At 35.3% G+C, this 13,214-nt stretch overlaps 1 pseudogene; it reads right to left on the reverse strand.

Moving 5' to 3' along the window:
- Positions 1–10,934: 10,934 nt before the first annotated feature.
- On the reverse strand, positions 10,935–11,007 carry LOC125415513 (U6atac minor spliceosomal RNA; annotated as a pseudogene).
- Between the last annotated feature and the right edge of the window lie 2,207 nt (positions 11,008–13,214).

The following is a 13,214-nucleotide window of genomic DNA, read 5'->3' on the forward strand; positions in this document are numbered from 1 at the left end:
CAAGGAATCTATATTTTTTTACTGAAATGGTACTCTCAGCTTCTGGAATAAAATTGTAAAATTTGTTTGAATATTTGTGAACAAAGACAGTATATGTTATACAATAAGTTACAATCATTTTTAGTACTTTTTCTTTTTTATTTTGTCCAAATTACTAAACCTGAGACTGCTTTGTCTCCAAATAAAAATATTGTTATAAAGATTCAACATTATTTTTTAACAATGATTATAGCATCCAGATAATTCATTAAGTAAATGAGAAATTTGAACATTGTTTTGGACCAAATAGACCAAAAATATAAAGACTATTCTATCCAACAATAAAAAAGTACAAAATTTAAGTACACATAAAATATCATTGGGAATAAATCATAATTCACACACTGAAGCAAGTCATTTGAGAATAATTAAAGGATATAAATTGTTTACCAAGTCTATGTTAGTGAAAAGTTCACATGTTCATTGAAATAATCAATTCTTTCTCCCTAAAGCTGTGATTCATACAAACTTTAATATACAATAATTTTGAACATGTCAAAATGAAGGAAAATGAGAAATACATTTGCAAACTTGTGCAATATTAAAAAATCAATTGTCAAGAGTTAAGTTATATTAACAACATTCTGTATCAGCACAATAAAATCAGCTGGGTATAATATAATCTGAACATATTAGTGGTGAAGGTAGGAACATGCTAAATATGAGGACAGCTTAAGCAGCATTGTGAGACTTGGTCTTGCTGATCTCCCCTCTCTCAAAAATTCTCACATGAAAATAAAGACAAATAGACAATAAAAATTTAGAAAAATAGAAAAAGTGTTCAAATTGAATAAAAGAGAATAATGATGATTTAAGCATAAATATTAAAGAAAGCAATATACTAATTTATGTCATTAATCACATTTTCATTTGGAACAAACTAATAAAGTTCCAACACGTACTGAATAAAATGACAGCATCTTTACCAAATGGTGATAGGGAAACTGAATAGATTCACATATGAGAATGCAAATTGATTCATATTTATCAACCTGAACAACAGTCAACTCCAAATTTTAGACAGAGATTTCTGTCCTGCCTAATCCCATAGTCATTGAGTCACAAAGCTACACACAGAGGTCTATATAATTTATAATCTGTTTGGCCTATTAGCTCAGGCTTACTACCAGCCAGGACATAATTATTGTCCATGTTTAGCCACATAACTTTCTATCTTTTATCAGAGAGGCATTCTCATCTTTCTTCCTCTGTGTCTGACTGGTGACTGAAGACTGAGCCTTTTTCCTTCCCAGAATTCACCTAGTCTGGTCATCCCATCTATACATCCTGCCTGGCTACTGGCCAATCAGCATTTTATTAAACCAATAATGTGACAAATTTTTACAGGATTTAAGAGCATTATCCCACAGGAGCAAATGAATCAAAGATCTTAACATAAACCAGATAAACTGAACTTGGTAGAAGAAAAAAATGATGAATAGTCTTGAACTCATTGGCACATGAAAAGATTTTCTGGACAGAACACAGCTAATATAGGCACTAAGATAACCAATTAATGAATGAGAATTTATGGAATTAAAACTTCTGTACAGCTAAGGAAATCAATAGTAAGAGAAAACAACAGTTGATAGAATGGCAAAAGTTTTTTTTTTCTATATTTTTTTCCCTTTCCTCAAAACTCATCTGGTAGAAGACTAATATATAAAATAAATATAGAACTAAAAAACAACTAATTTAAAAATGGGAAACAGATCTAAGCAGAAAATTCTCTAAACATGGTTGTGAAACACTTAAAAATATTCAACATCCTTAGTCATCAGGAAATGCACATTAAAATATAAGGTTTCATATCAAACCTGTTACAGTGGCTACAATCAATAAAGAATGTAACAGCTCATGTTCACAAGGATGAAGAGAAAAGGGAAACTTATACCTTGGTGCTGTAGGAGTACAAAATTGTACCAGCACTATGAAAAGATGGGAATTGATCTACGACCCAGTCCAGCTATACCACTCTTGGTCATATACCTAAAGAGTGTTTCATCATACAACAGAGGCACAAGTTCAACCATGTCCATTGATGCTCAGAAACTGGAAACAACCTAGATGTCCTTCAACTAAAGAATAGATAAAGAAAATGTGGTACCTTTACACAATGAAATATTTCTCAGTCATTAGGAAGTAACAAAATGTTTCATTCTGATAAGGGAAAAACCTCATATTTAAAGAATAAATATATAATAAACAGAGAAAATCAATATGATTACATTGGAACAGTGTTTTATACATGTGATTAAATTAGTTGAAAAATGAACAGAATTATAAGACCCAGGTCAATAAGGGAGAAGGTTAAATATATTTCTACAGAGGCACCACAATAGGAAGGTCCAGGTTAGTATTGTGTGCCTATTCTAGTGAATGCTCAGGAAAGAGGCAGCCAAATTTTTTCTATGAGTTGATCATAAAGATAACAGATCATGTGTAACAACATTGTTTAGGAAGATGAGAAAATGAATGGATAACTAAGGATGACACAGTTACAATGTGGCAGTTTTATATCCCTTTGAAGAAAGTAGTCACAAATTAGAACTAAAGTTAAGTAAGTACAGTTCCACATTTTTTCAAGACACATTCTATTATGTATGTGCATGTAGTGAATAGTTGTCTGATTTCCTGAAATTGTAATTATACCATGAGTACAATAAAGCAAGAGAAAAGAAAGAGGATGTCTATGTAAGTAACTATAATATGCATTACATTGATTGTTATCAATTGTCATCTTCCTTAAACTCACTGAAAGCAGACTCTGGCAACAAGGATGTTCTCCCATATTAGAACACCACATTTATTTAAAGTGTTCTCCAAGAGACCCTTTTCTGGGGAGCCTAGCTCTCTGATTCTATGGTAGGGAGAAAGCAGAACAGCTAAACAGCAAAACATTAAATTCTTTTTTTTAATTTTTATTTTTTATTAAAAATTTTCACTTCCTCCCATTTCCCTCCCACTCTCCCCACTACTCTTTTCCCTCCTTCTCCAGGCCAAAGAGTAGTCAGGGTTCCCTGCCCTGTTGGAAGTCCAAGGTCCTCCCTGCTCCATCCAGGTCTAGGAAGGTGAGTTTCCAAGCAGACTAGGCTCCCATAAAGCCAGTACATGCAGTAGAATCAAAACCCTGTGCCATTGTCCTTCGCTTCTCAGTCAGCCCCCACTGTCAGCCACATTCAGAGAGTCTGGTTCTATTACATGCTCCATCAGTCCCAGTCCATCTGGCCTTGGTGAGCTCCCATTAGATCAGCCCCACCATCTTAGTGGGTGGGCGCACAACTCGCGTCTTGACTTCCTTGTTCATGTTCTCCCTCCTTCTGCTTCTCAATTGGACTTTGGGAGCTCAGTCCAGTGCTCCAACGTGGGTCTCTCTCTCTCTATCTCTATCCACCAACAGGTGAAGGTTCTATTTTGATAGGCAAGATATTCATCAGTGTGGCTATAGGATAGGGCCACTTCAGGCTCCCTCTCCTCAGCAGCCCAAGGAGCAAGCTGGGGATATCTCCTTGGACACCTGGGAACCCCTCTATAGTAAAGTCTCTTGCCAACGTTAAAATAGCTCCGCTAATTAAGATGTATACTTCCCTCTTCCCATATCCACCCTTCCTCCATCCCAACCATACCATTACCCAAGGCTCTTCCAATCCTCCCCTTCTCACTTCTCTCTCCCCCTCTCCCCTTATCCCCACCCCACCCCTACCCACAGTCTCGCAATTTTTGCCTGGCAATCTTATCTACTTCTAACATCCAGGAGGATAACTATATGTTTTTCTTTGAGTTCACCTTCTTATTTAGCTTCCTAGGATCCAGAATTATAGGCTCAATGTACTTTAATTATGGCTAGAAACCACTTGTGAGTGACTGTATACCATAATCGTCTTTTTGGCTCTGGGTTACCTCACTCAGTAAAGCGTTTTCTATGTTCATCCATTTGCATGCAAAATTCAAGATGTCATTGTTTTTTACCGCTGAGTAAAACTCTAAAGTGTATATGTTCCACACCTTTTTTAACCATTCTTCTATTGAGGGGCACCTAAGTTTTTCCAGGTTCTGGCTATTACAAATAGTGCTGCTATGAACATAGTTGAACAAATACTTTTGTAGTATGATAGGGCCTCTCTTGGGTATATTCCCAAGAGTGGAATTGCTGGGTCCTGAGGGAGGTTGACTCACAGTTTCCTGAGAAACCGCCACACTGATTTTCACAGTGGCTGCACAAGTTTGCATTCCCACCAACAATGGATGAGTGTTCCCCTTATTCCACATCCTCTCCAGCATAGGCTATCATTGGTGTTTTTGAGTTTGGCTATTCTGACAGCTGTAAGATGATATCTCATAGTTGTTTTGATTTGCATTTCCCTGATCGCTAAGGAGGTTGAGCATGACCTTAAGTGCCTTTTGACCATTTGAAGTTCATCTGTTGTGAATTCTCTGTTCAGTTCAGTACCCCCATTTTTTAATTTGTGTTAATTAGAGGTTTAGTGTCAAGTTTCTTGAGTTCTTTGTATATTTTGGAGATGAGACCTTTGTCTGATGTGGGGTTGGTGAAGATCTTCTCCCAATCAGTAGGTTGCCGATTTGTCTTAATGACAGAGTCCTTTGCTTTACAGAAGCTTCTCGGTTTCAGGAAGTACCATTTATTCATTGTTGTTCTTATTGTCAGTGCTACAGGGGTTCTATGTAGCAAGTGGTCTCCTGTGCCCATGTGTTGTAGACTACTTCCCACTTTCTCTTCTAACAGGTTCAGTGTGGTCAGATTAATATTGAGTTTTTTAACACATTTAGACTTGAGTTTTGTGCATGGTGATAGATATGGATGTATTTTCATTCTTCTACAGGTTGACATCTATTTATGCCAGCACCATTTGTTAAAGATGCTTTCCTTCTTCCATTGTATACTTTTAGCTCCTTTTGCAAAAATCAGGTGTTCATAGGTTTGTGGATTAATATCTAGGTCTTTAATTCGAATCCAATAATCAACATCTCTGTTTTTGTGGCAATACCAAGCTGTTTTCATTATTGTAGCTTTATAATACAGTTTGAAGTCAGGGATGGTAATGCCTCTGGAAATACTTTTATTGTATAGGATTGTTTTGGTTATCCTGGATTTTTTGTTTTTCCATATAAAATTTATATTTATCTCTCAAGGTCTGTGAAGAATTTTTGGGGGGGATTTTTATGGGGATTGCATTGAATCTATAGATTGCTTTTGGTAGAATTGCCATTTTTCCTATGATGATCCTCCCAATCCAAATGTGTGGGAGATCCATCCATTTTCTGATATTCTCTTCAATTTCTTTCTTCAAAGACTTAAAGTTCTTGTCAAATAGTTCTTTCACTTCCTTGGTTAGAGTTATCCCAAGATACTTTATGCTATTTGTGGCTATCGTGAAAGGTGATGTTTCCTGATTTCCCTCTCTGTTTCTTTGCTCTTTGTGTAAAGGAGGGCAACTGAATTTTTGGAGTTGATCTTGTATCCTGCCACATTACTAAAGGTGCTTATCAACTGAAGGAGTTCTTTAGTTATGTACACTATCATATCATCTGCAAATAGTGAAAGTTGGACTTCTTCCTTTCCAATTCGAATCCCCTTGATTTCCTTATGCTGTCTTACTGCTATTGCAAGAACTTCAAGCCCTACATTCAAGAGGTATGGAAAAAGTAGACAGCCTTGTCCTGTTTCTGATTTTAGTGGGATGGCTTTGAGTTTCTCTCCATTTAATTTAATGTTAGCTGTTGACTTGTTTTATATTGCTTTTATTATATTTAGGAATGAATCTTGTATCCCTAATTTCACCAACACCTTGTAAGACCTAATAATTCTCTGAATTTCCTCAGTGTCTGTTGTTATATCACCCTTTTCATTTCTGATCTTGTTAATTTGCATGTTCTCTCTCTGCCTTTTCACTATTTTGAATAGTGGCTTGTCAATCTTGGTGATTTTCCCAAAGAACCAGATTTTTGTTTCATTGATTCTTTCGATTGTTTTCTCTCTTCCTCTTTTGTTGATTTCACCCCTCGGTTTGATTATTTTCAGTCTTCTACTCCTTCTGGGTGCGTCGGTTTCTGTTTTTTCTAGAGCTTTCAGCTGTGCTGTTATGTGTCTAATGTGAGCTTTATCTGTTTTTTTTTTTTAATGTGGGCACTTAGGACTATGAACTTTCCTCTTAGCACTGCTTTCATAGTGTCCCATAGGTTTTGGTATGTTGTGTCTATATTTTTGCTGAATTCAAGGAAGACCTTAATTTCTTTCTTTATTTCTTCCCTGACCCAGGGGTGGTTCAGTAGTTGACTGTTCAGCTACCATGAGTTTGTAGGCTTCTGAGGGTAGAATTATTGTAAAATTCTAACTTTACTCCATGGAGATCCGATAAGACAGAGGTGATTATTAATATTTTTTGTATATGTGGAAGTTTGCTTTGTTACCGAGTAAGTGGTCAATTTTCGAGAAGGTTCCATGAGCTGCAGAGAAGAAGGTATATTCTTTCCTATTTGGGTGAAATATTCTATAGATGTCTTTTAAGTCCATTTGATTCATTACCTTCATTAATTCTCTTATTTCTCTGTTAGGTGTCTGTCTGATTGACCTGTTCATTGAGGAAAAAGGAGTGTTGAAGTCTCTTACTATTAGTGTGTGTGGTTTGTTGTGTGCCTTGAGTTCTAGTAATGTTTCTTTAATATAAGTGAGTGCTTTTGGGTTAAGGGCATAGATATTCAGGATTGAGACTTCATCCTGATGAATTGTTCCTGTTATGAGTATAAAATGTCCATCTCCATCTCTTCTAATTGATTTTAGTTTGAAGTCAATTTTTGTTAGAAATTAGTATGGCCACACCCACTTGTTTCTTAGGTCCATTTGATTGGAAAAACCTTTTACAACCCTTTACTCTGAGTAGATGTCTGTCTTTGTGGTTAAGGTGTGTTTCTTGTAAACAGCAGAATGTTGGATCCTGTTTTCACATTCAGTCTTTTAGTAGGTGAATTGATTCCATTGATATTAAATGATATTAATGACCAGTGGTTGTTCACTCCCGTTATTTTTTCTTCTTTTTTTTTATTTGGTGTTGTAGTTTGTGTGTTTCCCTTCTTTGCGTTTTGCTTGTGAAGGGTCGCTAGATGTCTGAGTTATTTTGGACATTGTTGGATTCACTGGGTTGTGATTTTCCTTCTATTACTTTCTGTAAGGCTGGATTTGTGGCTACGTATTGTTTAAATGTGCTTTTATCCTGGAATATTTTGTTTTCTCCGTTGATAGTGAATGAAAGCTTGGCTGGGTATAGTAGTCTGGGCTTGAATCCATGGTCTCTTAGTTTCTGCAGCACATCTATCCAGGACCTTCTGGCTTTCATGGTTTCCATAGAGAAGTCAGCTGTAAGTCTGATAGCTTTACCTTTATAAGTTACTTGACCTTTTTCCTTTGCAGCTCTTAATATTCTTTCTCTATTCTGTATGTTTTGTGTTTTGATTATTATATGGTGAGGGGATGTTTGGTTTTTTTTTTTTCTTTCCAGTCAATTCGGTGTTCTGTATGTTTCTTGAACCTTCATAGGAATATCTTTCTTCGTTGCTAAACTTTTCTTCTATAATTTTGTTGAATACATTTTCTGGGCCTTTAAGCTGTAATTCTTCTTCTTCCACCCATATTATTCTTAGATTTAGTCTTTTTATTGTATCCCAGATTTTCTGGATGTTTTGTGAAGAGAATTTGTTGGATTTGCTTTTTACTTTGATCAGTGCGTTTATTTTCTCTATGATATCTTCAGCATCTGATATTCTTTCTTCTATCTCTTGAATTCTTTTGGTTATGCTTGTCTCTGTATTCTCTGTTCATTTACCTAGATTTTCCACATCCAGCTGTCCCTCAGTTTGTGTTTTCTTCATTGCCTCTATTTCAGTTTTCAAGTCTGGAACTGTTTCCATTATCTGTTTGATTGTTTCTTCTTGGTTTCCTAGGGTATCTTTTATGGATTTATTCGTTTCTTCAAACTGTTTTTTATTCTTCTCATCCATTTATTTAAGGGAGTTTTTCACCTGCTGTTTAAGGAACTTTATTGCTTTCATAATGTCAATTTTTTCTACTTCTTCTGAATTAGGGTGTTCAAGTCTTCCTGTTGTATGTTCGCTGGGTTCTGGTGTTATCATGTTCTTTTTCAGATTGTTGGAGGAATTCTTGTATTGGCGCCTGCCCATCTCTTCCTTGAAATGCTCCTGGTTGGACCTTCTGGAACAGGATCAGGGCCACTTGCTGGCCAGGAACCTAGCATACAAAAGGGTCGCCTTGCAGAGTGCAGGCTCAGTGAAACAAAGGAACTCCTGCACCCTTGCACTCCCCACTTTTCCCCCAGATCCTCAGCTCCAAAGCAGGCTGAGTTGGGGGATCCTATGTTCCCAAAGATGGGAAGGGGTGGGTGTGAGCAAGCTGGGATGGAATAGGAAGAAAAAGGCAGCAGCTGGGGAGAGAAGCCCCTGCTGAATACCCAGTTAGTTTAGGGGGTTGCAGGGTGTCTGTGCTCCATTTCCGGGGCATCAGCCAGCCAGTCTGGAACACATTCACTTTTCCGATGGGTATTCTGGTACAGGATCAGCGACACTTGCTAGCCAGGAACCTCCAACATTAAATTCTTGAGAGCAGTTAGAATAAATAAATTTTCCATCATTGTTTAGTATTATTTACCCAATCGTATTAAGTTGCTCACAGTGGAAACAAGAAGTTGGAAAGCCATCCATGGAAAAAACAAAACAAAATCTCTCTCAATTATGTACTCTAGTTGACTATATCAACATGTCTTCCTTATTTTATTTTTTCTGGGTATTGTAAACCCTAATGTGAGGGTAGTGCCTTTGTTCCATAATCAGGTTGCTTCATTTGTCTCTGTTGGATGTTACAAGTGCCTGATCTGATATTTGTTGAGCTGTATCTGCCACTCTAAATGCTGTTTGCTATTTGTTCTTTCACTTTTGACTGCTATATGCCTGATAGATTCAATCATTTGAAACAGAAAATATGGCTAATATACATCATTCTTGAGACTGTACAAACAATGAGTGATCATGATGTTGTATCATAAAATAAGGAAAGAAGAGAAGCATTATGAGCAAAGGCAATAATAGCATATCTAGATCAATAGACTAAAAGCTAACGAGATCAAAAAGGCATTGGGGAGAAAAATAGGCAAATTGTTAAAGGCAAAGAAATTTAAGTCAGAGAAATAGAAAATATTGAAAATTTGAAGGTATTATATCAAGAATATGGTGCATGACATCAATGTTATTGACTAGTTAAATTTATTGATAATGCAAATATATATAGTACCATCATTCATGTTCTTTATGAAACAGTATTGGAAAGAGAACGGGGCAACATATTAAATTGAATTATTTCTTAGAATGATAGTCTATTGAGTACTAATTAATCATTATGACACAAATAATGTTGGAGTAGATGTTCATAGACTACAAATGTATTCTTCTAAAAATAAACCATGTCACTTTAGGATGTTAGTCAATTTCTATTATATGGAAAAGACAAAACTTTATCATCTAACAAGTTTGTCCTCAATATTGAATAAATTAAAAAGAATAGCTTTCTGGTAATGGTAAGGGTTACAAACCTTCTAATTTAAATATATAAAGCTGGTTCAAAGAGAATACAATCAGAAAGAATATGGAAAGTGAAGAGATGTCCACTGAATGTTACTGCTTTCCTGTAAATCGAGATGCTATGAGAAATCTGATAGAAAATAAGAAAATATTTTCATTTAACATATGTCAGGAAGTTTATGATATTGAACAGAACAGCTATTTGGACCCTTTGAAACAAGAGCTGTATTAGAAAAGAGCATACACCATGCAGGAAAGTATTAGAACTCAGTGGATACAGCATGCCACAGAATATATTACTGTTTATGAAAATTGGCATAAATAAATGAAGAGCATTCTTTGGTAGTGTAGAGGCAGAATATAGACCTGCTAGGAGACTGAGTAGCACTATGGGCTTGCAGAAAGAAAGTATATATTTCTTATTCTCTTTTACATTTGGAAGCATAAATAAAGGCAGGTATCAGAACTTCAATTAAAAGCATTAGAGATACATTTTATTCCTTAGAATAATATCTCTGGGGTTTATTCTTGACACCTGAAGATGGAGCTACAGATACAGGTAAAGATGTTGCCTATCCTTGACACTCAGATCAGAGAAGTCGTAAGAAGCAGTTATAATTCAATGATCTGAAACTCTCAAAGAAAATAGGGCTAAAGCAATAGAAACCTAAAGCAATGCAGTTTAGGCTAACAATGACAAATTATTCCACTGAATAAGCAAAATAGAATGCATTAAATACAATAAATGAAGCTTTACATGAGCTTCCCTAACTTAAAAAAGGGACTTTGAAAGGAAATATAAAGAAAGGCATACAATCAAGGACAAACACATCAAAAGGTCTAAGAATAGTGGTTACTGTATTTTAGAAATTGCAGTAGGAGGCTAGAAAATGGGAGTCTACATTTGATCAGTGTAAGCTGTGTGCTTACACAAGTGTCACACTAAGCATAGTTCAAATGTTGATTTAATAGATGCTAACAAAGATTAAAGAAGTTCTGCATCCATGAGAATGTTAATCATGAATATGGAAGGCTGGAATTCATATGGGAATGGAATGATAGTATGAGGTGTAAAGTAATAAACTCAAGGCTTAAGGTAGATTGAATCACTACTTTTATTTGATTTTAATAGTTAGCAGACTAAAACATCAAATATATTTCAACATTAATTCATAAGAAGTGTTTCTGCAAAGTGTCAGATATTATCTTTGTGGGATACTCTCTTAGAAGCCTGAAAATAAATTGAAATACCATACCTGAGAATGTGACACACAAATTTCACAGTTAAACACAAAAACAAACTTTTTTTTTGTTTTTCTTTTTTTTAAAAGGGGAGTGCTAACCTTCTCTCCTTTCATACAACACAAAAACAAACTCTTAAAATTAGATGATAATTTAGAAACAATACTGTGTGATGTGTAGTGTGTAAAGAACAACTGAATGTACTTCTTACCTCTGTACAAATATGCATTATTTAAATTCTAAGAGATAAAATCAAATCAATTAAGCAGAAGCTCAGAGTAGAACGAGCAGGTGGAAGGTACAGCTGAATCTTAAGATCAGCTGCAAGTAGTGGGAAAGAAGTCTTCTATTCAGTTATTCTGCACAATTCTTTTCATTATATGTCCATACAAAAGGATTTCAAAGTTGAGAATAGATACAGAATGGGTACTCAAAAGATATGCATCCAGGAATCACAGAAAAACACAGGCAGGTATTTGTTTTCCAAGGAGAGATTAAAAATTCATATGGAATTAAGGCACAAGCCTGAATTATAAAACCTGATTTTTATAACTTAAGTGTCTGTGAGTATTGCAGAGCTCTCTAATTAATTAAAAATGATTAATGACCTAGATTTTCTGTTCATGCCTTCATTAATCTCTGTTTTCATCATTTGACTCTATTTTTCAATGATTTCTTTACTCAATGATGTTTTGTGAGAAAGATAACAATCAAAAGAGCCAGAAATATATTCCAAATGCTTGGCAGTTCCTCTAAAGAACTTTTATGTATTTTTTCTATGTCTGGTCCATGTCGTGACAATATTTTTGACTTGGACTAAGTTGGTTAATATATCTGTATATAACTACATCATTATCACCAAGGGAAGGAGTGCTGAATTACAGATTGAATATCCACCTCTGAAGTTGAATACTATGTATAGTTTCATAGAAAATAATTAATGGGGCATGTCAGTTATCCAAAGAAATATTGTAATTCCATTATATGAACAAAAATAAGGAGATAATAAGTATAGACAACTGGTATCATTTATCAGAATGCTTTTATGGATTTTTGGAGTTGATTCTGAGTTTTAAAAGATGTTATAATCATCAAAGAAGAAGAGAGGGAGAGAGACATTCTAGCTTAGGAAACAGAATAGATAGTGGCATGTTTCCTTAAAAAATATGAACACTTTCAATTCAATTTGGTTATTAAACATTCATACCTGTTTTTCTTTGCCATATTTCCTCTATTAACACAAATATGGGGAAAATGTGGCAAGTCAATCTTATCAGTGGCAATGTGTTGACAGTGGTTTCTGGCCCATCCTTTCCTGAAGCTACTTAGTCCCAAAGAAATACACAGAGACCTATATGGCTTGGTAGCTTTTATCAATGAGGTGTTTCCTGACCATTATCCATAACAGCTTGTAACCAACACTCAAAAGAGTGAAAAACATCCATAATCTATTTTTTGGGTAATATGGGCATAGTTTTCCAGGATACTTCTTGTTGATTGAGTGTGTTGATAATGTTAATCAGACCTAGAGAAAATTTTGAATAATGGTCAAGTCCTGACTAGAATTTTCTGTAAGGCTTGATCATCTCAGCCAGCAGTCTTGAAGCTGTTCTGGATGTAGAACTCAGGGGAAACTCCAACAGAAGTCCTCTGAAATGTTGGATCATCTGAGTCAATGGCTTCTATCAGAGACTCTTCTGGCGGTATTTTTTAATCAAACCTGATTTTTCTTAACCCAGAATGAATCCACAGTCTCTCATTATCTGTGGAAACAAAAACAAAACCTCTTTTTCAAAGTAAAGTAACATATCTTTTGACTTAAACTTTCAAGTCAATACATTTTCAAAATATAAAGGTTGGATTAATGCAACAGCATTTATAATCAAATGTCTTTTAGCAGCTGTTGCTCCTTCCTCAGCATTCAAACAATTCAAAGGCAACACAATATTGTACAGTATCCAGATTCTCTGTGTATTTTCCATCTTTACGTGGCTTTATTTTAAACTCTATTTTTTCTTTCTATTTTTATTTCTTTTGTTTTTGGGTTTTTTTTGAGACTATTTTTCTCTGTGTAGCTTTGGCTGTCTTGCCACTCATCAGGTTATTTTTGAACTTACAGAAATCCACCTGCCCCTGCCTCCCAAGTACTGGGATTAAAGGTGTGTGCCACTACACCTTCAAATTCACAGATATCCACCTTCCTCTGCCTCCCAAGTGTTAGGGTTAAGGTATGTGCCACCATACCCAACTTATCTCCTTCTTTTTTTTTAAAGGACTTTATCCTTTTACTTTTCTCTTCCAAGCCTACATATATTTTTAAAAACACTAAA

The sequence above is a fragment of the Myodes glareolus genome, chromosome X (genome assembly GCF_982192425.1).
Source record: "Myodes glareolus chromosome X, mMyoGla1.1, whole genome shotgun sequence".
Taxonomy (NCBI): domain Eukaryota; kingdom Metazoa; phylum Chordata; class Mammalia; order Rodentia; family Cricetidae; genus Myodes; species Myodes glareolus.